The 27717-nt window shown below is 35.3% G+C and overlaps 1 protein-coding gene across 2 annotated transcripts in view; it reads right to left on the bottom strand.

The window, feature by feature from the left end:
* Positions 1-27717, bottom strand: part of GALNT13 (polypeptide N-acetylgalactosaminyltransferase 13) — a 512016-nt gene that overhangs the window by 466135 nt on the left and 18164 nt on the right. For both annotated transcript variants that reach the window (XM_045781744.2, XM_045781753.2), the window contains exon 2: positions 1163-1233. The gene's annotated coding sequence lies outside the window, so the exon portion shown is untranslated. The remainder of the gene's footprint in view (positions 1-1162; positions 1234-27717) is intronic.

The raw sequence follows: 27717 nt of genomic DNA, 5'->3' as shown, positions 1-27717 counted from the left end.
TGGTCTGAATCCAGAGTCTGAATTCCTAAATATGTACTAAGTCACCCTTTTTAGCTTATATTGGAGACAACATAAAAACATCAACGCTGCCATTATTGCTTCCACATTTCTTGGAAATTCTACTTCAGTATTGTCCTCCTGATTACCTCATTTCATCAAACAAGGAATTTGAACACGTGGAAGCTAGCACTCTGATTCTGTGGTCCCTCCAAACTCTTAAAATAATAACATGATTTAATTTTATTTGTTTTTTTTTTTTTTAATGAATGAAAGAAAACTCTTGGAGAACTTCAGAACTCTAGTTCTAAACACTTTTAATCAAATATATACTTAGGTGATTCACAAACTCTTTTTTTCAGAATCTACATTTTCATTTCTTCCATCCTAGTTCAAAGTAGTCCAAGTAAGGAATTGGAAAGTACCATTTTAAATGAAAGCAATCACATGATAGACAATACAGAAAAAAATACAACATTTCAGGATAATGCTTAAGCAAAAAAGAAATACAAAGAAAGTACCAGAACATGTTTAAACTCTTTAAATATCCAGCCTCCAGAAAGTTATTTAACTGCGTCTACGTGTATAGGTAGAGGCAGTATTTTCTGCAAAGTCTTGTGTTCAAAGCCCAGATTCATCACTTTGAATAGATATTAAGGAAGGTGTTAAAACTTCTTGACTCTCAGTTTCTTTTATTTATAAAATGGGGATAAAAATAATGATCTTAAAATATTTGGGGGAGAATTATAGGCAACACATATAAATTGCCTGATTCACAGTAAGTCTTAATATTCAGCAAATCTTAATTCTTAATTCAATACTCCTTTTTAAATCTCCCTATCAGCCCTGGCTAATAACACTAATATTTCCTGTACTCTTCTCAATTTATGATTCAGAGAAAAAAATCTCACTCAAACATAAGTGAGAAATATTATGTGCAAGTTAAGTAAGTAGAACAATAGTAAAATCTGTCCTTACAAATCTTGAATTTATACAACTTAATTCAGACTAGCAAATAGCTCATCAAATTTTTATCTTTTATATACATTTTGCCTCAATATTCACACATATCAAGAACCATAAATAGAAATGTGTTGTTTTATGACTGCCAAATTCATTCAGCATGACTGCAATTGAGTGGAAAATAAAAATACGTATTACTTACTGTACGTGGCGTTTGGCAATTTCAAAATGATTTGCAAACATTCATCCTCAAAATACTCCTACAAAATGCGTCTGTGAAAAGAAAAAAAATCCAAAAGAGTAAGCAATTTGCCAAGGTCACAGAAAAACCATTCCAGGCCAACACACACTTAGGCAATACATACTTCAACATACTGAAATAAGGTTTTGCAAAATATAGATTATACATCTAGCAAAGTATAATGGGCTGGTGGACAGAAATAGTCCCAACTATACTCAAATATTCTATATATCAGTCAAAGAGGATACTCTTAAGAGGTAAGAAGTCTGCACACTGGCTTCAGAAATATATGCAAAAACAGTTTCCCCAGAACATGGCAGAACAACATAAAAGCAATTCAAAAATATGAGATATTTATAAGTGAATTTAGGTTGGAGCTTTAAGGTGGTTATTAAAATATTTCAAGCTTTTAAAATGTACTATTGTCTGATATATGAAGATCACCGCGTTAGAAGAGAATTTTGCTTGATTTATCCAGAGAATTGCACCAAATCACTTTGTAATTGTATTTCAATTCTAATTGAAAACCATCCACTGAGAAAAAATGCAGGCACGCCATCTGCACACCTTACGAAAATACACAAACGTCCATTTCTTTTTTGTCAGAAAGTTACTTATAAGGAAAAAGTTAATCAGATTTCATTAATTGATTTGTTTTGAGGAGCAGTGTTAGGAAAAGCACATTAATTTCAAAGCTCAAAGTATTTCAACTTGAATGGATTTTGTTCTAGTGGGTATAGTGTGCCATAAAAGAAAACAAAACAAAACACACCTAATGATAACCAGCATAACCCTTTACAGTACAATGTGTTATTTCAGACAAATCAAACACACTGTGGATGGGACCAATCAAAATCCTCTTAAGTAGCAAGCATCTTTAGTGGAACATGAGTTCTCAGTGAGCAGAATCTCTGCCCAGAAAGATGTGGTTTACAGTGCTGACAGAAATACCAGCTTACTAAGGCAGAAGGCATACTTTTTTGTTCACCAAAACCAAATGTAATCAAATCAAAAGTTCAACAAGCAGAACAGGTATCCTGAGTTGAAAGTCTCATTTATCTTCCTCTGGTGTAGGAAAGACAACAAGATGACCCTGGCCTCTACCTGGCACAAGAATGAATGATTTTACTCATCATTCTCTCAAAGAAGAGGAAACTAGATGAGTTAGCAATTTATAGTTACATGTCAAAAATGAATTAAGAAATTTTTAAGAAACTGTGTATTTTTATAAATTTCACTTTTCTAAGTTTAAAACTTAGAGCTTAATAGAAGATACCAAATCACATCCACATAATTTCAAAAGAATTATAAAGTTATAACAATTAGCAAACCTGTATATTTCTTCATATTTTAGCATATTCACCCTCAGAGGCAAGAGAATCGAAGTTAATACTAATCACATGATTTACCCAATTTGATGCAGCTAATAAGAGGTGATCCTAGGCTGTGAACAATCTTTTTCTGACAGATTTTTCTCACTACAGCACCTGCTAATCCCTACAATGCATCCCGAGTAGAGGGTGCAAACTGGGATATAATAACCAAATCTGGCTGACTGACATGTTTTGTTTATCCCATGCCATGGTTCTAAAACCATTTAAGAATTTTTTTAAAGTAGGAGATTTCCCATAAGAATTCTCACTTCTACCTTCTTTGAAAGAGGAAAGATTTTGTAAGGCTGGGCTCACAGGCTCCAGAGAACAGAGAAAACGCTTGCCCATCCTGGATGTGGCAGGCTTTTGACACTCCCCTATTTCCTACTTTTGCAAGCTGCCTTCTACTCTGCCATTTGCAAGCCCTGGAGTGTTTTGTTCCTCATCCCTCCATGCCAACTACAATCAGACCTCTTTGCTGTGAAACCAGAGAGGAAGAACTTTCCTTAATTATGGTCAAAAAGCTTATTTCATTAGATAAAACAATTGCTTATAACTATATTTCACTATATTCTTATACTCAGGTATTATTGATTAGTTATCTCCTTTTAACACATATACAAGTTTTAAAATTCCATAGGCTTGAATTTCCTTTTTTAAAATTCTTATTTGATAATTTTTATTTCTTAAAGATTTTGTTTATTTGAGAGAGAGAACAAGAGACAGCATGAGCAGGGGGAGGGGCAGGGGGAGAGGGAGAAGCAGACTTCCTGCCCAGCAGGGAGTCCAATGGGGGACTTGATTCCAGGAGCATGGGATCATGACCTGAGTTGAAGACAGATGCTTAATCTACTGAGCCACCCAGGTAATTATCAAATTACCAAATTTGATAATTTTTAATGCTAAGGGAGAAATTTATAAACCCAATCTATTGGTACAAATCAGGGGACCTAATGATCTAAAATAATGATTTTACCTTTACCATGAACACATCTTCCAGGGACATTCTTCCTAACTGATATAGGTGTACTATTTGATAAGATAGTTGCAAAAAGAGAGAAAGAAACCTTCAATTTAACTAAATTAAACTAGATTAAGAGAACACAGACCACTGAAGGTGAAGATCTGCAATCCATAAATTCTGGTTGCATCATGGCATATTGCAAATAACTTAAAATGTTAATATGCTTTGTATAATGCTTAAAATACATAGACCTGGAATTCTGGGTAGTTGTGGTAATACCAGTCACCCAAATCTGAAACTCTTCCCACATTGTGCAAAAAATATACAGTCAACAAAAACAAATAAAAACACACAAATCCTAGGTCTCCAGTATAACTAGAAGCTGGAGAATAATAAAAATGTCAAATTATCTGTAAACAGAAAATTAAACACCAATTTCTAACAGAGCTACCTTATAAGCTCCCACTATATGTATTACAGAAATCTAAGGAGTCCAGAAAAACTGTGAGGAAAAGAGGAAAGCAAAGGTCCTAAGAGTGATACAAAACTCACTTTCAGAAAGTTACTGAAACAATGAAAATGTGAAAAAAACTATCCAGGCGCTTTAGAACATGTACGCAGGGAGGTGACGAAAGTATATAAAATTCAAGGTGATGACTTTTGGAGGGGGCTAGTAAGGTATTTAAAAATGATGGGGTATGTCAAAATGACATAGTCCTCGGCTTCAAGAAGTTCTTACCAGTCATATCTAGGACAACTGGAAAATCAAAATAAATAATTATCATTAAGAATTAAGATTCACTACAGAAAATATAAATAAATGAATGAAGTACATAAGGAAGAAGGAAAACTTCTTCCTTTGCTTGGAATGCCACCTAACAAATGTAGATGGATCGATGGAGTTGGGAAATCACCATGAAGCCAACATTATAGTTCACTGACTCAGTCAACAAAACACTGTGGATCAGCACGCACTTATGGGTGAAAGTGGGATGAAGAGCAAGAGATTCCCATAGTCTTAAAGCATCTTCTCACAAATCACTTATTAATTACAATGGGAAAAATGAAAACTTTCAATGCAGAAACTTGGCAGAGACCACCTTATCTAAATGATCAAAGACAACGTCATCAATAACAAAGCAAATACACATGTGACCCCACTCCGTGAAGTATCTCATATGCACTTGAGAAGGACACAACATCCCTCCTGTGGTACATACCCTCTGCCAAAAAGGCATAACCTGAATCAATCGTTTGGAAATATCAGGCAAATCCAAATTGAGGAAAGTCTGAAAACATCCTCAAATTCAGTCTTTAAGAACTGAGAAAATGTTCCAGATTAAAGGAAGTTTAAAAGGCATGACAACCAAATGCACAAGTGATCCTAGCTGCACTGTTACATAACAGTATTTTGTTGATAATACATTTCTTAATTTTCATAATTCTGTGGTTATATAAGACAATGCCCTTATTCTTAGGAAACATATACTAAAATACTTCAAATAAAGAAACACGATGCCTGCAGTTTAGTCTCAAATGATTCAGGGAAAAATACTAATACATATAAATACATATATATATACATATATATACACATATATATATAATCATGATTATATAATTATATAATTATGTAATTATACACATGTATATAAACACACACATATATGGAGAGCAAGCAGAAATAATAAAGGGGCAAAATATAAACAACTAATGAATCCAGACAGTATTCAGGTTCTTAAGTACAATAATCACAACTGTTCTACATGTTTGAAACTGTATCAAAATTTAAAATTAGAGGGGCTCCTGGGTGGCTCAGTTGGTTGCTTAAGCAAGCATCTGCCTGTGGCTCACATCATGATCCTGGCATCCTGGGATCAAGCCTCACATCAGGCTCCTTGCTCAGCCAGGAATCTGCTTCTCCCTCTCCCTCTGCCTCTGCCCCTCCCCCATCTGCTCATGTGCTCTCTCCTCTCTCTCAAATAAATAAAATAAAATCTCTAAAAAATATTTAAAATTAGAGGGAAAGGTAGAAGTAAATAAATGGTCTACATTCATTAAGATATTCTGGGATCACAAAAAAATAGTAAAACAGATAAATCAATGATGTGTTTTTAAATTAAGAAAAAAATTAAGCAGTTAAAAAATAAATAATCTTGCCCAGTGATTTTGGACAATTAAAATAACAAGAACCCATTTATCTATCTCTCTATACACATCCTCCTGTATTTTACATATTTTATATGTACATATAATTTATATATTAAATATGCCTATATTTAAATTAAAATTGTTTATAATTTATGTATCTACATATGTATATTAAATGCATAAATTATGGGAGAATGCAAATAAATGTGTAATCTAGCTTTGGATTTTTAAATAAACAGTACAGACAATATTATATAAAGCAAATGTAAAGTTAAATAATGAAATTTTATTCATAAAAAAAATAAAAGGCACCAGAAATTAAAAGGAAAAAAATAAAGAAAAAGAAGATTATCAAATGGTCTTTAAAGGTTATCAGTATAAGTCATTTTTACTTATACAGTTGTTTAGCTAGATAAAAAATTATCAAGTCCTTTTTCATGAATTTAGAAAAAATTCAAAAAATAAAATCACCTTTAATTCCTAAAGTAATATATTTCACACATAACTTTTCTGTCTTTATTTCCAGACTATTCTTTAAGGAATTATACCATATAAACTATTTTATAATTAATATCTTTTTACTTGTGAATTTCTTTCTGTAGCAATACCATGTTTTTTGTCATTACAATACAAAACCATTTCATTCATTGATACCCAATACATGCCATCATTTATACTGTATTTCTTTTTTTTTTTTTAAAGAGTTTATTTATTTATTTGACAGAGATAGAGACAGCCAGCGAGAGAGGGAACACAAGCAGGGGAGTGGGTGAGGAAGAAGCAGGCTTCCAGGGGAGGAGCCCGATGTGGGGCTCGATCCCAGAAGGCCGGGATCACGCCCTGAGCCGAAGGCAGACGCTTAACCACTGTGCCACCCAGGCGCCCCTATACTGTATTTCTTATATGTAAGTTATCAAGCATCTGTTACCAAAAGAATTAAAAATAAAAACACTGAGGTATCCTTTTGTATGTATCTTCTGCCATAGCATGATTGTTTCCTTAGGATAAAATACCCAGAAGGGGAATTGTTAAAGAGCATGAGGTTGTTAAGACTTGATATTTTATTATATTAATATATTAAATATTAAGTTAAATAATATGGCATATTCATTAATATACTAATTATATTAATAATATTTGGCACATTTTATTAATATTGATGTGTACAGCTTTCATATTTGGACCCCACAATCTGGGTATATTTTACAATCACTGCAGCCGGTGGCGGTCATGAGATAGTATTTGTCGCCTGTTTGAAACTTGATTTGGCCCTAGATCTTCATACGGTCATGCCTTGAATTGGTTTCTTTGCATTCTTGGTATTATTATACATGTTGAGTTGAACTACCTTTTAAGAGGTCTTCAAAGAAGTTACCCAAAAATTTGACTTGAAATAAAAAACTGTTTATATGGAAAAGAATGGAAACAGAGCAATTTTAATAAAATAATTGTTTATTTCTGGAGGAATTAACACAATTCCTTATTCTCTTACAAAGCAGCAGTCAAGTACTTTATAGGACCTAAGGAAGGAAAATAACTACAAATAGATGAACATGTGTTACAGTCTTGTAACAGGGACAGCTGGCAGGAGTGATCATTACATGACAAGTGGTGCGGGTGAAGGCAGGGAATACCAGATTCCCCCGAATAATCCAGGCAGCTGTCCCAGGTCTCATTTCTAATGATGGCAACAGTGTGTTACAATGCCTGCACGTTACCATTTTATTTACACTAGCTATTACCATTTACATCTTACTACACTAGATATTACCCTTTTTTAAAGTGTCATTTTAATTGATGATTCTCAACGATCTTCTATCTCCTTCAGCCACCTTTCTTTCTTCCTATATTCACCCTGAATTCTTGCAGATTCCCTATAGATTTAGCAACTTTTTAGTCTGTAGATTCCATATTTTGTATTCTTTAATCCTGAAGATTAATACAAATTTCATTCACTATAGGCGCCCACTCAGCCCTCTGAAGTCTTTGTTGGTCTGCCCTGGCAGGTCGCTGATGCAGTGACATTCACAAGTTACGCCACCCTTCACATGTCATATAACACAAAAACAAAACTTCCCTGAAGAGAAGATATACAAACTCTGGCTTCCGCTCATATTTAAATCTTGTCATTGTGTCAGAGAATAAAATTAGATTAAGTCAGAGTGATTTACTTCTCTCAAAATCACGTTGGTTTCACTCCTATTTTTTCTGCTCTTTAGAGGTGTATGAAATTCAACTGTCTTCTTTATTGATCCCTCTACTTTCCTAGATACCAAAGCGAGCTGATTAATCTATAACTCCTTAAGTCATCACTAGTATGTTCTCATCCTCTCCCTCGCCCTCGCTCACCATATGTTTCTCTCTCCCTCTCTTGTTCACTCCTTGCCCCCGACATTTTCATGTGGCCTTTCAAAAACCCTAAACTAACTCCCTTTCCCTGCACGATTTCTATTGTAAATACGACCTGATAAAAACCCTATGATAATTTCAATCATGAAAAGCATGACAAATCAGAAGCTGGATATTGTACATTATTTAAATGTAATTCTTCTGAAGACCATTAGCCAGTTTATAGGAGTATATACTTCCATGTCCAGTCTATACTCCATGGTTAAAAGCATAGGTACTGCTTGACCAAGTTCCTGGACACCTCTGACCCTTGATTTTCGACAGCATGTTCTCCATTCTCCACAGTACCTACACTGTGGCATTCCCCAACTGAAAACTGTTTCTCTATCCCTCTTCTCTACTTGCCAGCTTGGGAGAAGTCAAGACCTGTTCCCTAATGCAAGTGGGCTCTCACTCAATTCTTTGCTCCCTTCATTGTATGTCATTTTGTTGTTGCTGTTGAATGCCGAAGGGACTGGCAAAGTGCCTTTTCCAAACATTCACCAGCCTCTCCATCCAAAGAACTTTAAATAACTTCCCCTTCATCACCTGCTTCTATCTACCTGGAGACGAGAAAATTTGGCTCCTTTATCCCCTGAGATGAAAGCTGTAAGTTTTGCTTACTCACTCCACCCTACTCCCAACAAACATGCATTAAAGCATGGCATATTTTATGCACTTCACTTCAGTACTTTCTAGTCTCCGCAGAAATTTTACCTTTTCCTTTATATATCCCTCTTTTGACCTGTTTCACTTGCATAAAGTTATTCTAAACTAATTAAAGATACAGGCAAAGACAGATGTTAGGAGAATTTCATCACGTAAATCCTTAAAAGTAACTGGAGTATCTAACAATTAGAGATCAAATACATAAGTTGTGATTTGTGCAGTAATAGAACGCTATGCAGACACAAAACTCATGTCTCAAATAGTACTTATTTATATGCAGAAATCTTAAATATATTTAAAACTATATACTTCCTAAAATAATACAAATAAAGTAGCAATTGCAAAATTACAAATATATATTTATATTTACATATATGTATATAAAATTCAAAAAAGATTGAAGGACAAAAATGTTATCTCTGAATGATGTAAAAATGTAAGTAGTATTTTTTTATTCTTTCCTTAATTTTGCAAATCTTCTGCAAAAATATATACATTGTTATAATCCAAAAAGACAGAAAGAATACTAGTTAAAAAAAACTCAGTGGAAACAAAAGCAACAAAGTACGTATATAAGAACCAAATACACAGCTATAAATCAGACAAAACTTGCATTAAAAGAGGTGGAGAGGGGCACCTGGGTGGCTCAGTCCTTAAGCGTCTGCCTTTGGCTCAGGGCGTGATCCCAGGGTCCTGGGATCAAGCCCTGCATCGGTCTCCCTGCTCCGCTGGGAGCCTGCTTCTTCCTCTCCCACTCCCCCTGCTTGTGTTCCCTCTCTCGCTGGCTGTCTCTCTCTTTGTCAAATAAATAAATAAAATCGTTAAAAAAAAAAAAAAAGAGCTGGAGACTAGCATAGACAAAATTGGGGCATTATAAGATGAAACTGTCAAAAAATTAATAAATGTGATTTTTTAATGTGATGTGACCTGACAGTTGCCTCCCCAATATCTATTCTCTCCTTCCTAGGTTGTTATGTGCACCTTTTTTTTTTTTGAAGATTTATTTTCAGAGAGAGAGAGAGAGAGCAGGGGAGGAGGGACAGAGGGAGATGGAGAGAGAGAGATCTCAAGCAGATTCCTGCTGAGCAAAGCCCAAGGTGGGTTTCAATCTCACAACCCTGAGATCATGACCTGAGCCAAAATCAAGAGTCAGACACTTAACTGACTGAGCCACCCAGGCTCCTCAGCTATGGGCACTTTTATGCTCTTTGGCCTTTGCCTGTCTGAAATGTAGATATAATGATTAGAACTCTGGCCCCTGTTTTGAGTGCATGAATCTTAGGATGGCCACAAGGATCCAAGCCCCCTGGTGACGTGATAGGTCCTCTTGTCACACTTGGGCTGCCAATACCAAGATTTCATATTTTGTGAGGGAAAAATAAATCACTAATTTCGGTATGAAATTCTGGGTATACACTGAACACAATTTTTGAGTGATACATATTATTTAAGAATTTGCAGGTAAGAATAAAGAATACGTTTCTCTGTAATGAATTTAAAGATTATTTGACCAGCATATATATTATCAAATATTAGGGCTCATATGCCAAGTCATACTTAAAATGAAGAAGAATTTAAAGGAGTTTAGAGAAGAAAAGTGGAAAGAATTAACATTTAGGAAATTAGAATACATTAAGAATGACTCAAATAGAGAAGTTTGGATTTCATAAAAGGAAATATTTAGTAGTTTACATTTAATTGGATGAAGGCTTTTACAATTAAAATCCAAATAATGAAATAGCATTAGAAGTAGCAGAAGAGGGGAGCCTAGGTGGCTCAGTCAGTTAAGCATCTGCCTTCAACTCAGGTCATGATCCCGGGGTCCTGGGATAGAGCCCTGAGACATGCTCCCTGCTCAGCAGGGAGCCTGCTTCTCCTTCTCCCTTCGCCCCTCCCAGCCCCGCTAGTGCTCTCTCACTATATCTCTCTTTCAAATAATTTTTTTTTAAAAATCTATAAAAGTAGCAGAAGAGGTTATATTATGCATTAAAAATGAATTTCCAGAAACTAAAAATTGTTTAGATACTATTTTTTAAGGCAAAGACTCTCTTAAACATCTTTATTTTTTTTTTAAGATTTTATTTATTTATTCATGAGAGACAGAGAAAGAGAGAGAGAGAGGCAAAGGGAGAAGCAATTTCCCATGGAGCAAGGAGCCCAATGAGGCACTCGATCCCAGGACCCCAGGATCACGACCTGAGCCGAAGTCAGAGGCTTAACCAACTGAGCCACCCAGGCATCCTAAACATCTTTAAACCTGAATTCAGAACTGAGGCCTTTCAAATCATGAAATCCAATTAGAAACATGGTGTGAATATATGATGAGCTTTGGGTAGAGACTGTTACTTTTATGTTGTATGTTTTATGGCCAATATTTGTGCTTTCTTCATGTTTTATGCCATTGCTTAAATGTATAACATTTGTATGAATTTTTTTGAGAATAAGTTAAAATTTATTAAAAATTCATCCTGCACTCCACTACACCATCCAAATACATGGTGTGGCAGTTTGTATTTTCCAGAGATGGTCACAACATCTCCCATCCAGCATGCTCTTCTGCCATGTGACCCAGACATTCTACCCATCATCAGATGAAGCTATTCCTTCACTTCCTGGAATCTGAGCAGACCCAAGGACTCCTCTGACCAACAGAAGATGGTAGAAGCAATACTGTACCATTTCCAAGAGTAGTCCTTCACTGGCCTAGCATCTTCTGTTTTCTGCCTCTTGGAGCCCTCAGCTGCTATGTAAAACGTTCAGGCTGCTCTGCCATGTTAAGGGGCATTCAGGCAGCAGACATGTGACTAAAGAAGCCATACTGGACATCCAGTTCATCCGGCCTTTGGAGGACTCCACCCCCAGCTACCACCTGATGGCAACTACATGAGACACCCTAAGTGGGGATCTCCCAGCTGAGCCCAGTCAACCCATAGAACTATGAGAGATTATAAATAAATTGCTGTTATAGGCCAATAACTTTTAAGATAATTTCTTGAATAGCAATAAGATAACCAGAAAAAAAATGTGATCATCCTGGAATCTAAAATCTGAAAGTATAATGAATTAATCTAATAGCCTTAATTTATGTATCTGAAATTATATATATAAACATATACTGACCAAATTGTGAATTGTTTGTATGGTAATCTATTTTTCTGTCACTGTCTCTATCTCTATCTATGCAAGTTATCTTATTTCCAATTAAAATTATTTCCAATGGGTTTTCTGGTTACACACACACACACACACACACACACACACACACACAGAGTGTTTAGTGTATTTGGGCCCTTCAGCTTATAAAATAGAATACATAGCAGAAATCTGAGTGCTGTTCCTATGTGAATAACTGACAATGTGGAAAGCAGTGTAAATTTGTTTTCTGTTCTCCCCAAAAGCAGAACTGAGACCAATAAGACCAATGGGAAAAGTTATAAGGAATCATGTTTAAGCTCAACACAAGGAAAAGCTCTCTTACTGTGAGGAATGCCAAGAGAGAACGGGCTGCCCAAAGAAAGGGCCTAAAGAAGACTTCAAGTAAAACTTAGACACGTGGAAAGGAACTTCAAGTACTGGCTAGTTGCTGAAATTAAATGGTTTTTAAGCAGCCTCTTGAACTCATGATTTTGATAAATGTGTGGTGATTACTTTGGAATACATTACACTAATATTTTTATATCCTCATCATATTCCAGAAAAAGATACCGGGAATGTCACAAAGATTCATTGAATAGAGCATTGTTAAAGTCATAACCCTTCCTGCACTGAATCAATATTTAACAATTTCTCAAGACATGTATTGAATAACTAGCTATGTTATGGACTTTGGTAGGCCTCAGGGGAACAATGAGAAATATGATGCCTCCATTGTGAGAAAGCATATAATTTAAAATGAGAGACAGACGAGGGCACAATTAACTATGATAACATGGTGTAAGTTAGCAACAGCAATAGGAACAAAGTGCTATGGGAACAGGAATAAAAGAATAGAATCATTCTGGCTTGAAGACTTGGGAAAATTCCTTTAAAAAAAAAAAAGAAGTATCATTTGAATTGATCTGTTCTGTGAGGAGATAAGTAATTCAAGGTTGAAAAGCAGTGTGGGAAAAGAAACTGCATGGACATCTCTGATGTGTCCAGGTAACAAAGAAGTAATCCGGAGAGCCATGAAAATAGGTTTGGAAGGGTTAAAAGATGAAACATGAAGCTACAAAGGTCATTTGGGATAGATTTCTATGAATACTCTTGAACAATATACTAAAGAATTTGAGATTTACCCTGTAGAGCTTCCAAAGGTTTTTACACCCAGAAATGACATGTTCAGAATTAGAGAGATCCCTCTATTGGTGAAGTGGAGTATGCAATGGACTACATGCTGTGGGGGAGCTTTCTTTAGAAAACCATGTCAGTCTTGTGTTTAGACTAGGTACAAACTTGACTGAGGGCAGGTGGGGTGACAGGATCACCCCTCAAGATCCCTCTCAATCTTAAACTCTGTGACTTCCGTTCCTTGCAAAAAGAGTTCCAGACAAATTCTTATAAATGACAGAGGTGGCAGAACCCTCAGGCTACTCTGGTGAAAACCTGAAAGACACCACCATTTCAAATACCCATTGAGCTTGACAAGAAGTCGTACAATCTTTGACTAGCTGAAAAAGGAATCTGAGAGGGAAAAAAAAAAAAATCACAAGGAAGATATTAACATAGCAGAGTAAAGGCATTTTCAACTATCCTACTGGGAAAGCCAGATAAAAATTTGAGTGACCTAAATCCTTTTTAGCCTGTGTCATTTTCCAAAGTAGTATCTACTACTTTGGAAGGCCCAAGGGACCCATCTGTACATGTGCAAACTAATTAAATGCATGTAGTAAGGGCTTAATTGTGGAGGACATTTTGCTAGGAACAACACAAAAAGAACTGTGTTGGACCGCCTTCTTGGATTTCATAATCTACGAAAGACTGATAGATGTAGATCAAATCTAAGTTGAGGAAGACAGAAGAAAGGTTTCATTAAACCATAGGAACAGGCAAAAATACATGTACTTACACTTCACGAGCATCCATACGCAGGACAACTCCTTGATTAGTTCCATCTCAAAGGAAAGCACAGCAAAGGGTCAGAGAATAAATACTAATGATCAGATCTCACTCCTGAGACTTGCTGTCAGAAAAAAGGAAAGCTCGGTCCTGCTCAGCTTTCCTAGCACTAAAAGCCAAGGCCAGTGAAGCAGTCCAAGGAACAACAAGCCACAGGACTGCAGGTGCTTGAAGAGAGGAGAAACAGGCCAACCATGACATAGCATCAGTTCTGGGGTACTAGCTCCTTTTCTGTCCTTCCTTCCTTCTCACCGGTGTTGGTGTTGGGCCATTCCACAAGATCATGTGACCTTACAGAGGGAGATCTATATATGGGTAAGAGCAAAACAGTAAGAATTCATAAAATATGTAATAAATAGAAGTTGTGAACCTGGATTGAGAAAGTAACATGTGAAAAAGTCAGAAAATTGGGGTGCAGTGTGAATTTTTTTCCCTGAGACTGATACATGGTGTGTGACATCAGAATTCTTAAGTCCTCTGGATGGCTTGCTTGATGGCAATCAGCCAAGCATGTCATCAGATCGCAGTTCTAGAAATAAAGAACCTCACTGTCCTTCAAGTCCCTGCACAATGAACAAATGAGGTGCATAATTTCCTAGAAAATACAGCCATGAATAACATGGTATGAACACAATTGCTGAAAAACACAGAGAAGAAAAAAGTAAAATTTCTACAAAATACCAATATGTAGTAATGTACTCAAATCATAAGTTAATCATGTTTAATACAGAAAGATGATAATTATATTTGTTTATGGTATAAGGCCCTTTCTTGTTAGAACACATGGCCTTATGAAACTATGTAGCTCTATTTTGCAGATGTTGTTCAACTCTGAATAAGAAAATAATCCTCAGAAGCAGGAACGAGAAAATCATCTTTTTAATAGTATGAGACTTCAGTAAGGCAGAAAATTGACAGGAAACAAGAAGAGCCGATGCACAGAAAAAGGGATTTTTGCCTAGGGGACCCCCAGGGTTTTAGAATTGCAAAGGCACTCAGTAATTGCATGCAGTGAACATGAGCCCATTGCTAAAAACTCATTTGTAAGTATGTGACCTTTAATGAAATTTTGGAAGCATCCAACCTTGCATTTACATGTTGCCTTCAAATAAATGGACCCAAAAACCACCGGCCAGATTTATTAATTGATTATGTATACTGACTGCTTAAGAAGGAATCATTTCATGCACCAACCAAGGGTACTTCTGTACTAAAATGTGGCAATAGTTTATTGGCCCACAATTGTACATATCAGGTTATTGTGAGATATAGCCCTTTGGCTAATTAAAAGTATATGAGATTTAGGGAATTACAATAAAATACAGATGCATATAATACATTTTGATTAAAATCACATAATTTTTCTCATCGCAAGTAAGTACATATATAATATGTACATACGATAAATACAATACATATATGAATAAAAAGACGGACAGAAAATAACATCAGTTAAAAATGACTAAATGTGGGAATTTTAAGGTGTGTTATTATGGAGAGAACTGACAAGGTTCTAGAGTATATGAAAGGTTTTAAGGTTGGTGAAAAAATAAAACTACTGAGTTAAACCTGACAAGATAGTTATACTGAAAATAAGGTTTGAGATAATGAAGTTTAAAAAAGTTGGACCAGAATTTAATTTGGCCTAATAAAGGTCAAAATAAACTCTATAGTTAATAAAGCAACTAAAAGTCAAGAATAAATTTGAATTATCAAAAAATAAGATCAGTAACTTTTTTTTTAGCTTGAGTGGTGCCCAAACACAAAATGGTGAAGGTCACACTTAAAAATTCCAGGGAACGCATAAAAATGAAAACTCAACTTTCAGTAGAAGCCCTTTGGGAAACACATGCGTGCACACACACACACACACACACACACACGCACATACACACAGAGTTGGTGGGCATTAGCCTGGTCCTATGACAGAAAACCATATGTATCTTTGATTTATAGTTAAAACTGCATTGCAAAATCAGTCTTTGCTAAACTTCCTTTATCTTGGTTTTATATTTATAATGATAGAGAATATTTTTTGTGAATCACTAACTTGCAAAGTACTTGTTAAATAAAATGAAAACTGATCACAAAGCAACCTTACAAGGTTAACTACCGGTAGACTATAACACCATAAACTATAAATGGTGTGATATTTTGGCGGATAGACCTAACAGTACACGAAAATCAGTCGTCTCTCTGTGACTTAACGTAAACTTGATTGAAAACTGTGAACCTCATGCATGGTTCCCAGACATCATAGTAGTCATCACTTGATTTTAAATATTTTTCATGTAGAAATTCTTTATAAGATTGTTGAAGCTTATAAATAAAATTTTCTTTTTAGTAACTTTTAAAATATTATCCAGGTGGCCCACAAAACTTCATGATGGGAAGAAAAAGGAACACTAAGCAAATGCAAGCTGAGGACGCCACATTATTTCCAGGCAGTACTAGATCTGAATTACAGTGAGAAGAAAGTAATAAAAAATTATTTTAATAATTTCATTATTGGTAATATGAAAAGAATTTTTAAACACAAATAAAACACATATATTATTTAACATTTTATAAAACCACTTCTTACATGATTAAGTCTCAAAAAACATAATGAAAGTTAGTCCTTTGTCACTTTTTAAAAATAACTATTCTATTTTACTGAACATCTTTTTGGAGTTCAGGAACTTGCAGGTTACAATAAACAATTAGTTCTGGAACATTTCAAAAGTCTGCAAATGATTCAGAAATAAATCAAAAACAGCATGATGCATCATTAGATTCCCACCGTTTATTAATTTATGTATAATTATCATTTGTTCAAATTATCGTGGAGGAAATGACAAACTATCAGTGTTTAAAACAACACATTTTCCTCATATGATAAGAAAAGAGAATTGGAATTCAAATATTTCTAAATGAGACATCAATTATTATTTGTTATTTCAAATTATGTGTTCTTCTAAATAAAAAAACAGAAAACCTCCAGTTAAGCATTTATTGAAAAAATCATTACAAACAGCTAGACATCACATACTGAATATGAAATCTGTCTCCAAAGCACGCAAAAATAATAATATGTTACATCTTCTTCATTCAGGGACTAAGGCTAGGATGGCAACGTGTTTTAAAATTTTTACTATTTTTAGTTTTCACACACAAAAAAGCTCTCATTTTCCATTTCTCTTAGGATCATCCTCGAGAAAAAATAACACAGTCAAAGCTGATCAAAACTCCAAAGGGAAAATGGAGGATGACTGCTCAACTTAACCAAGAACACCTAACAAAAATTAGCAGTAGCACTGGAAATTTTCCAAATAAAGTTAAAGTGAATAGAAGCTTACCACCCTTTTTCTAAGCTAGATGCACTTTCTGCGAAGAGGCACTTTAGTGTTAAGCGCTGTGTACAATTTGTGCAATATTATGATATAATATTCATCATCCTGTATCTTTGCCTTCGCACATTTACCTTCTCTTTACTCTTAAATAAAATTTCTAAATATTTTGCTAATACAGTTTAACTGTGCTGCTTTGCTTGGCTTTAATCCTATCTTTGACTTCTATTTATTTATTGTCTCCTGGGATCTGATTTTGCAGTTACTCTTTACAATAACTCTTCCAGGTCTGATCATTTTATTTCAGAAATCGGTTAAGCAGGCCAGATTTACTAGGCACCTGTCATGCTAAATGCCAGTAGAGGACCCTGGAAGAGGAGGTACATTAATAATAGCTAGCATTGGTTGAGCGCTTCCTAAATGCCAAGCACAATAATTGATACATTACCTGCATTGTCACCTCAACCCTCACAACAACCTATTAAAATACTTGTAATTATTAGGTGGGTCAAAATAAATATCTAGCTCTTATTATTGTGAGAATAAAATGAGCTAATCTTATGAAAAGCACTTAAAAGGGAACCTCATGCCCATTAGGGACCTGGGTTTTATTAATGTTAGCTATTATTACTATTACTCTCATTTTTAAGATCAGGTAACTAAATTCCACAGAGACTATGTAACTGTCATTTGCCAGTCTATTAATAATTGGATGAGTCATAGTTTCTAAACTGCATTTATGCAAACCCCACAGTCAAACTTGTATCTTTAACACAACCATGCTTCTTTGTCTCCTCCCAACTTGAATGTCTACATTTTTTTCTACTTTACAATCAAGGGGTATTCATATACTTGAAGGTTCTAATTAACTGCTAAGAATGCCACCTTTAAAAGGAAATTTAACGGGCCCTTGATTCAACAAACGAAGTGATATAACGGGACAAAGCAACTCTCACTGCACCCAAGTCACTGTCCAAAAACCAGATCACTCAGAAAATGGTCAAAGGAGGTGATCCAGAGAGATTATAATCACAAACTGTCAACAAAAACCAGATATTCACAGCTTTAAAGAATGCCTCATAATTCATTTGTTTTTTCTCATTTTAGAATCCCCCATCCTTTCATACCATAAAAATACTATCTTTGGGGGGCACCGTCAGGGCTCAGTTAAACAGCCAAGTCTTGATTTCGGCTCAGATTGTGATCTCAGGGTCCTGAGATCAAGCCCTGCCTCAGGATCCACACTGAGTGTGGAGCCTGCTTAAGATTCTCTTTCCCCCTCTCCCTCTGCCCCTCCCCCAGCTCGCATGTACCGTCTTCCACTAAAAAAAAAAAATCAAAAAAAAATTATTTTTTAACAAATCAATTAAAAATAATTTTTTTCTCAAGTTTCCACAATACCTTTTCGTGTTACACACATCCCAAGTTACGGAGGAAAACAGGGAAGATTTATTCCTTTCTCTCTCTACAACTACTACATATTTTCTTTTGTTTGCTGAACTGATGTTCACAGTTAAAAGATGCTAAAGCACACACAGATATGTAACACACATGTGCACACGCACACGCACTACACACACAATTCTTCCAACAACCAGTAGGTTAGAAATCTCTCATGAAACACATCTGTGTTCTCACATTTATTGGGAATAGCTAGCATTTTTAAAGCAACTATTTCTGATTAGCTACGAAATTAAAGTGTTAGCCCAAATGATAAGAAGCAGTGAGAAATTCAAGAACAGCTGCCAATCTAAGATGGCAATATCCTCACATCTGTGTAATAGTGAAATGGCCATCCTTCATCCACCAATTCTTCTGTGAATCTGCAGGCACGTCAGGTAATCACAGTAACTGGTACAATTTAATAGCACAGAGGACTATAAAATTTACCATCTCTATCTGGAAACCACTACAAACTGTTGTTTAAAATTATTGCTTAGTGCCATTACAGGAAAACAAAGGTGGGATGGAGATAAGATCTTTTAAAGAAGCTTTCCGTAATTCTTTGCATTTTTACATCAGCAAAAAACAAAAACAAAAACAAAAAAAACAAAACAAAACACTACATTGTTTTACTTATAAGGAAATAAAGCCTTGCATAATGAAAAAATTCTATCAAAACAACTCTATTTGGGAAGTAATTATTACAGATTAATAAAACTAAAGCAGCACAATTCTGATGTGAGTGGTCAATTCAGTTAGACACAAGGTAAAGAAATTAAGTTAAAGAGAATGAGGACCACTGTTAAAAAAGCAATTAACACCTTTAATAACGAGCTAGAGCAAGTAAGAAGCCTGAGTCAGTCTTGACAACTATCATACCTAGAAAAATGCATTTCGTTTTCAAAGAAAATAACAGGCCTCTGTAAAAATAAACAGTAGAATATAGAGTGATACCAGGTATTTTTTCATCCTAGTTGCTTTATTTTTTTAAGTTTTTATTTAAATTCCAGTGAGTTAATATATACTGTAATATTAGTTTCAGTAGTAGAATTTTGTGATTCATCACTTACATACAACACCCAGTGCTCATGGCAAGTGCCCTCCTCAATACCCATCCCCCATTTAACAATCCCCCCACCCACCAGTTGCTTTATTTTAAAGATGGGGGAATTCAGCTCCAGTAAAGTTAAATGACATGCCACAGACTTTATGAATATTTTTTTTCTGGACTAGAATCTAGCTCTCTCCTCTGAGCCCCATGATCTTTTGTAACGCCATAGGGGATGACTCCTCTATGCTAGCGGTCAGTTCTGTATTTATATTTCTTTATATAGTGCAGCCCCCACTCCCAAATCCAACCAGTTCCTCTCCCCAGAGGAAATCATATTTAATTGTTTATAACTTCCACAACAGAAGCCTTAAATTCAAATATCTTCATGGACCCGGGTGATTTAACAGAGACTAATTAGACTTTGTAAAAATCCAGAGAGTACATAACTACCTAAATACCGGCATATTTTTTAAAAATCAAATTGAAGCATACTTCGACCACACAAATGGACTCAAAGTATTTTAGACATTATCTAAATTATCTCACTTGCCACATTCCCCACTTCTCTGTACTCTTCGTCTTAATATATTCATTATTCCTCCTCTTGGTTATCTTTTCAACTTTAAGGAATACATCATCACTGCTCTATCTTGTCATCAACTGTAGACACTATCTCTTGACCCCACTTTGTAATATGCTAATCTTCCAATCCCTACTATTCCCTGCTGTTTTCTCCAAACCTCATACCAAACTCCCAGGCCCCACCATCTTTATGTTTACTGTAACATTACCAGTGCTGATAATGTTTGAATTCTGTGCTATACTCATGATTATCTTTGACATTTTATCTAAAGATTGATACTAAAAATTGAAAATCAGCATCATTTATATTTAATTAACATAAAACTATGTTAATTTTTTCTAAAGATTTCATTTATTTAAGAGAGAGCGAGCGAGCATGAGCAGGGCGGGAGGAGCAGAGAGAGAGGGAGAAGCAGACTCCCCATTGAGCAGGGAGTCCAACACAGGGCTCCATCCCAGAACTCGGAGACCATGACCTGAGCAGACGCCTAACCAACTGAGTCACCTAGGATCCCCTACAACTATGTTTATTTTGAAGAGCCAACTAACATTCTATGATTAGATTACTCTCCTTTCTTACAGACTCTTTACTTTTTTCTGGAGTTTCTACTCTTTTTATCCTGGCACTATTGTTCTTTTTCTTTTCAAATACATCTTGAATGTTAAATGTTCTATAATATCTTCTCTTGTCAGAGAGACTCTCACTGACCTAAGCACTCCATTTTTTTACACTAATCCTGCACCTCACTGGAACAACATAATCTGTTTGCTGTCTAGGACTGCTTTGTAACTATCATGCCATGTCTTTTTCTTTCTCTTAATTAGACTTTGCTGGAATTGGACTTCAAGTAATTTAAGAAAGGCTATATTTGTGGAAAATATATTTAGTCTTTATATGTCTGAAAATGTCTTTATTCTACCCTTGCACTTGATTGATATTTTGAGTGGATATGGAATTTTGAGTTGCAAATTATCTTTCTTCAGAAATTTGAGAATTATTCTATTAAGCTTTGCTTATTTTATTGAGATATAATTGATATACAAATTATGTTGGTTTCAGGTATACAACATAGTGATGCAACATTTGTATACATTGTAAAATGATGACCATAAGTCTAGTTACCATCTGTCACCTGCCAAAGTTAACACAGTATCATTGATTATATCCCTATGTTGTACATCATATCCCCATGACTTATTTTATAACAGGAAATTTGCACTTCTTGACCCCATAAACCCACTTGGCTTGCCCAATATCCTTCTCCTCTGGCAACCACCAATCTGTTCTCTATTCTTTGAGTCTGGATTTTGTTTTGCTTTTAGACTCCATATATAAATGAAATTATATGGCATTTATCTTTCTCTGTCTTAACTTAGCTCATGTAACAGAATATCCTCAAGGCCCATCATATTGTATCAAATGGCAAGATTTCACCTTTTTTACATCTGAGTAGTATTCTATTGTGTGTGATACACACACACACAACAGAACTATATATCACATCTTCTTCATCCATTCATCCATCAATGGACACTTAGGTTGTTACCATATTGATATTTAGGAAAATTATACTGCAATAAAAATAGAAGTGCATGTATCTTTTCAAATTAGTGTTTATAGTTTCTTTGGGTACATACTTGGAAGTGGAATTGCTGGAGTGAATGGCATTTCTATTTTTAACATTTTGAGAATCCTCTATATTGCTTTCCATAGTAGCAGCACCATTTACATTCCCACCGGCAGTGCACAAGTATTCCCTTTTATCTACATCCTCACCAATATTTGTTATTTCTTGTCTTTTTGATAATAGCCATTCTGATAGGTGTAAGATGATATCTCAGCATGGTTTTGATTTGCATTTCCCTGATGAATAGTGATGTCAACCGTCTTTCCATGTGCTTATAGTCATCTTCTTTGGAAAACCGTCTATTCAGATCCTCTGCCAATTTTTAAATTAGATTGTTTTTGTTATTGGGTTTTTAAGTTCTTTATTTTTAAAAATATTAACAACTTATCAGATATATAATTTGCAAATATCTATTCCCATTCAGTAGGCTGCCTTTCTGTTTTGTTGCTTGTTTCCTTAACTGTGCAGAAGCTTTTTAGTTTGATATAGTCCCATTTGTTTATTTTTACTTTTGTTTCCCTTGCCTTTGGATCAGATCCAAAAAAACACTGCTAAAACCACTGTCAAGAAGCTTAGTGTCTATGTTTTCTTTTACGAGTTTTATGGTTTCAGGTTTTACATTAAACTCTTTAATGCATTTTGAGATAATTTTTGTATATGGTATAAGATAGTATCTAGTTTCATTCTTTTGATTATAGTTGTCCAGTTTTCCCAACATCATTTATTGAAGAAACTGTGCTATCCACACTATATATTCTTGTTCATTTTATCATAAATTAATTTACCATATCTGGGTGGGTTTATTTCTGGGTTTTCTATTCTGTTCTATTGATCTATGTGTCTCTTTTTGTGCCGACACCATGCAGGTTTGATTACATAGCCTTGTAGTATATTTGGAAATCAAGGAGCAGGATACTTCTGGCTTTTTTCTTCCTTTCTCATGATTGTTTTTTGGCTATTCAGAATCTTCTTTGCTTACATGTAGATTTTAGAATTATTTGTTCAAGTTGTAAAAAATGCCATTGATCTTGATAGGGATTGCATTAAATCTATACATTGCTTTGGGAAGCATGGTCATTTTAATATTAATTCAATATCAATTATTCCAATATATGGGCACAGAATATATTTCCACTTACTTGTGTCTTCAATTTCTTTCATCAATGTTTTATATGCTTTTCAACATATAAATGTTAAATGTTAAATGGCGTATCACTTTAAGTGATTTATGGATGTTGAAACATCCTTGAATCCCTGGAACAAATCTCACTTGATTATGCTGTACAAGAATTTTAATGTATTGCCCTATTTAGTTTGCTAATATTTTATTGAGGATTTTTTCATCTATGTTCACCAGGAATACTGGCCTGTAATTTTTTTTTTTTTTTTTTTTTTTTTTTATGGTATCCTTGTCTGGTTGTGGTATCAGAGTAATGTTGGTCTGGTAAAATGAGTTTGGGAGCTTTCCCTTCTCTTTAATTTCTTGGAAGAGTTTGCTAAGGATAGTATTAAATTGTTGAATGTTTGGTAGAATTCACCTCTGAGGCAGTCTGGTCCTGGACTTTGTTTATTGGGAGGTTTCAATTACTATTCAAATCTTCTTATTAGTAATTGGTCTATTCAGATTTTCCATTTCCTCATAATTCATTCTTGGAAGACTTTCAGTTTCCAAAAATGTATCCACTTCTTCTAGGTGTCCAACTTGTTAGCATATAATTGGTCATAGTAGTCTCTTTATATTTCTTTGGTATCAGTTATAACTTCTCTCATTTCTGATTTTATTTGAGTCCTCTCTCTTTTATTCTTGGTTAATCTAGCTAAAGGCTTGCCAATTTTGTTTATATTTTCAAAGAACCAGATCTTAGTTTCATTGATCTTTTCTATTGTCTTTTTAGCCTCTATTCCATTTATTTCTGTTCTGACTTTATTATTTCCTTCCTTCTACTAAACTTTTGCTTTGCTCTTCTTTTTCTACTTCATTAATGTGTAAAGTTAAAATGTTTATTCGAGATTTCTCTTGTTTCTTGAGGTAGGCCTGTTGCTATGAACTTCCCTCTCAGAACTGCTTTGCTGGGGGCGCCTGGGTGGCGCAGTCCTTAAATGTCTGCTTCGGCTCAGGGCGTGATCCCAGCGTTGTGGGATTGACTCCCACATCAGGCTCCTCCGCTAGGAGCCTGCTTCTTCCTCTCCCACTCCCCCTGCTTGTGTTCCCTCTCTCGCTGGCTGTCTCTCTCTGTCAAATAAATAAATAAAATCTTTAAAAAAAAAAAAAAAAGAACTGCTTTGCTGTATCCCATAGATTTTGATATATCAGATTTCTGTTTTCATTTGTCTCTAGGTATTTTTTCAACTTTGATTTCTTTTATGACCCAGTAGTTGTCCCGTAACCAGTTGTTTAATCTCCACGTATTCGTAGTTTTTCTAGTTTTCTTCTTATAATTTATTTCTAGTTTCATACCACTAAGGTCAGAAAAGATGCTTGATGATTTCCATCTTCTTCAATTTATTAGGATTTGTTTTATGGTCCAACATGTGATCCATCCTGGAGAATATTCCATGTGCACTTGAGAAAAATGTGTATTCTGCCACTTTTCAATGGGATGTTTTGTATAAAATAAGTCCATATGGTCTAATACGCCCTTTAAGGCTAACGTTTCCTTATTAATTTTACGTATGGATGATCTACCTATTGATATAAGTGGGGTGTTAAAGTCCCTTACTATTATTGTATTGCTCTCAATTTTTCCCATTAGGTCTCCTAATATTTGCTTTATATATTTTGGTCTTCCTATGTTGGGTGCATATATACTTATAAATATTACATCTTTTGCTGGATTAACCCCTTTATCATAATGCAATGCCCCCTTTGTATTTTATTATAGTATGTTTTAAGGTCTATTTTGTCTGATAAGAATGGAGCTACACCAGCTTTCTTTTCATTTCCATTTGCAATGAATATCTTTTTCCTTCCCTTCACTTTCAGTCTCTGTGTGTACTTATTTCTGAAGTGAGTCACTTGGAAGCAGCACACAGACTGCTGTTTGTATGTTGTTTTTTAAATCAGTTCTGTATCTTTTAATTCAGTCTGTTTTTCTCTCTTCTTTTGTGGACTGATGACTATTTAGTGTTATGTTTAGATCTCCTTTTGCATTTTTTTAAATTCAATTAGCCAACATATAGTACATCATTACTTTTAGATGTAGAGTTCAATAATTCATCAGCTGCGTATAACACCCAGTGCTCATCTCATCATGTGCCCTCGTTAATGCCCATCACCCAATTACCCCATCCCCCCACCCACCTCCCCTCCAGCAACTCTCAATTTGTTTCCTATAGTTAAGAGTCTCTCATGGTTTGTCTCCCTGTCTGATGACTTCCCATTCAGTTTTCCCTCCCTTCCTCTATGATCCTCTGCGCTGTTTCTTATATTCTATATATGTGTGAAATTATATGACAATTGTCTTTCTCTGACTTATTTCACTCAGCATAATACTCTTTAGTTCCACCCACACTGATGTAAAATGGTAAGTATTCACCCACTCTGATGGCTGAGAAGTATTCCATTGTGTGTGTGTGTGTGTGTGTGTGTGTGTGTGTGTGTATACCACATCTTCTTTACCCATTCATTTGTCGATGGACATCTGGGATCTTTCCAGTTTGGCTATTGGCTATTGTAGACATTGCTGCTATAAATAATGTTGGGGTGCAGATGCCCCTTCAGATCAATACATTTGTATCTTTGGGGTAAATACCTAGTAGTGCAATTGCTGGGTAGAAGCATAGCTCTATTTTTAACTTCTTGAGGAACCTCTATACTGTTTTCCACAGTGACTTTACCAACTTGCATACCCAACAACAGTGTAAGAGGGCTCCCCTTTCTCTGCATCCTTGCCAACATCTGTCATTTCCTGACTTGTTAATTTTAGCCATTCTGACTGCTGTGAGGTGGTATCTCATTGTGGTTTAGATTTGAACTTCCCTGATGCCAAGTAATGTGGAGCATTTTTTAATGTGTCTATTGGCCATTTTTATTTCCTTGTTGGAGAAATGTCTGCTCATGTCTTATACCCATTTCTTGCCTGGATTTTTTGGTTTTTGGGTGTTGAGCTTGATAAGTTCTTTGTAGATCTTGGATACTACCCCTTTATCTGATATGTCATTTGCAAATATCTTCTCCCAATCCGAAGGTTGCCATTTACTTTTGTTGACTATTTCCTTTGCTGTGCAGAAGCTTTTTATCTTTATGAAGTCCCAACAGTTCATTTTTGCCTTTGTTTCCCTTGCCTTTGGAGACAGGTCTAGCAAGAAGTTGCTGTGGCCAAGGTCAAAGAGGTTGCTGCCTGTGTTCTCCTCTAGGATTTTGATGGATTCCTGTCTCACATTTAGGTCTTTCACCCATTTTGAGTCCATTTTTTGTGTATGGTATAATAAAATGGTCCAGTTTCATTCTTCTACACATAGCTGTCCAATTTTCCAAACACCATTTGTTGAAGAGACTGTCCATTGGATATTCTTTTCCTGATTTTGTCGAAGATTAGTTGACCAGAGAGTTGAGGGTTCATTTCTGGGTTCTCTACTGTTCCACTGATCTATGGTTCTGCTTTTGTGCCAGTACCATACTCTCTGATGATTACAGCTTTGTAATATAGCTTGAAGTCCAGAATTGTGATGCCACCAGCTTAGGTTTTCTTTTTCAACATTCCTCTGGCTGTTTAGGGTCTTTTCTGGTTCAACAAAAATTTTAGGATTATTTGCTTCAGCTCTGTGAAAAACATCGATGGTATTTTGAGAAGGACTGCACTGAATGTGTAGATTGCTCTGAGTAGCATAGACATTTTAGCAATATTTATTCTTCCAATCCATGAGCATGGAATGTTTTTCCATTTCTTTGTGTCTTCCTCAATTTCTTTCATAAGTGTTCTGTAGTTTTTAGAGTACAGATTCTTTTACTTCTTTGGTTAGGTTTATTCCTAGGTATCTAATGGTTTCTGGTGCAATTGCAAATGGGATCGACTCCTTAATTTCTCTTTCTTCTGTCTCATTGTTACTGTATAGAAATGCAACTGATTTTCTGTGCATTGATTTTATATGGGCCATGTTGCTGAATTCTTGTATGAATTCTAGCAATTTTGGGGTGGAGTCTTTTGGGTTTTCAACATAAAGTATCATGTAATCTGAAAACAGTGAGAGTTTGACTTCTTCTTTCCCATTTTGAATGCCTTTTATTTCTTCCCAGGGTAGAATTGCCCTGGAAAGCTGTCCAGCCCTGGACTCCTGTTTGTTGGGAGATTTTTGATTACTGCTTCAATTTCCTTGCTGGTTATGGGTCTGTTCAGGTTTTCTATTATTTCTTCCTGTTTCAGTTTTGGTAGTTAATCAGTTTCTAGGAATGCACCCATTTCTTCCAGATTGCTAATTTGTTGGCATATAGATGCTCATATGTTCTTTAAATTATTTGCATTTTCTTGGTGTTGGTCATGATCTTTACTCTTTCATTTATGATTTTATTAATCTGGGTCCTTTCTCTTTTCTTTTTAATAAGTCTGTCTAGGGGTTTATCAATCTTACTAATTCTTTCAAAGAACCACCTTCTAGTGTCATTGATCTTTTCTACTATTCTTTTGGTTTTCTATTTCATTGATTTCTGCTCTAATATTTATTATTTCTCTTCTCCTGTTTGGTTTAGGCTTTCTTTGCTGTTCTTTCTCCAGCTCCTTTGGGTGTAAAGGCTAGCTTGTGCAACTGAGACTTTTCTAATTTCTTGAGAAAAGCTTGCATTGCTACGTACTTTCTTCTTAGGATTGCCTTTGCTACATCCCAAAGGTTTTGAACAGTTGTGTT

The sequence above is a fragment of the Ursus americanus genome, chromosome 1 (genome assembly GCF_024610735.1).
Source record: "Ursus americanus isolate L20-20 chromosome 1, mUrsAme1.1.p, whole genome shotgun sequence".
NCBI classification, from domain to species: domain Eukaryota; kingdom Metazoa; phylum Chordata; class Mammalia; order Carnivora; family Ursidae; genus Ursus; species Ursus americanus.
Note: the sequence above shows the minus strand (reverse complement) of the source record. Positions and strands in the feature narration are given on the sequence as shown.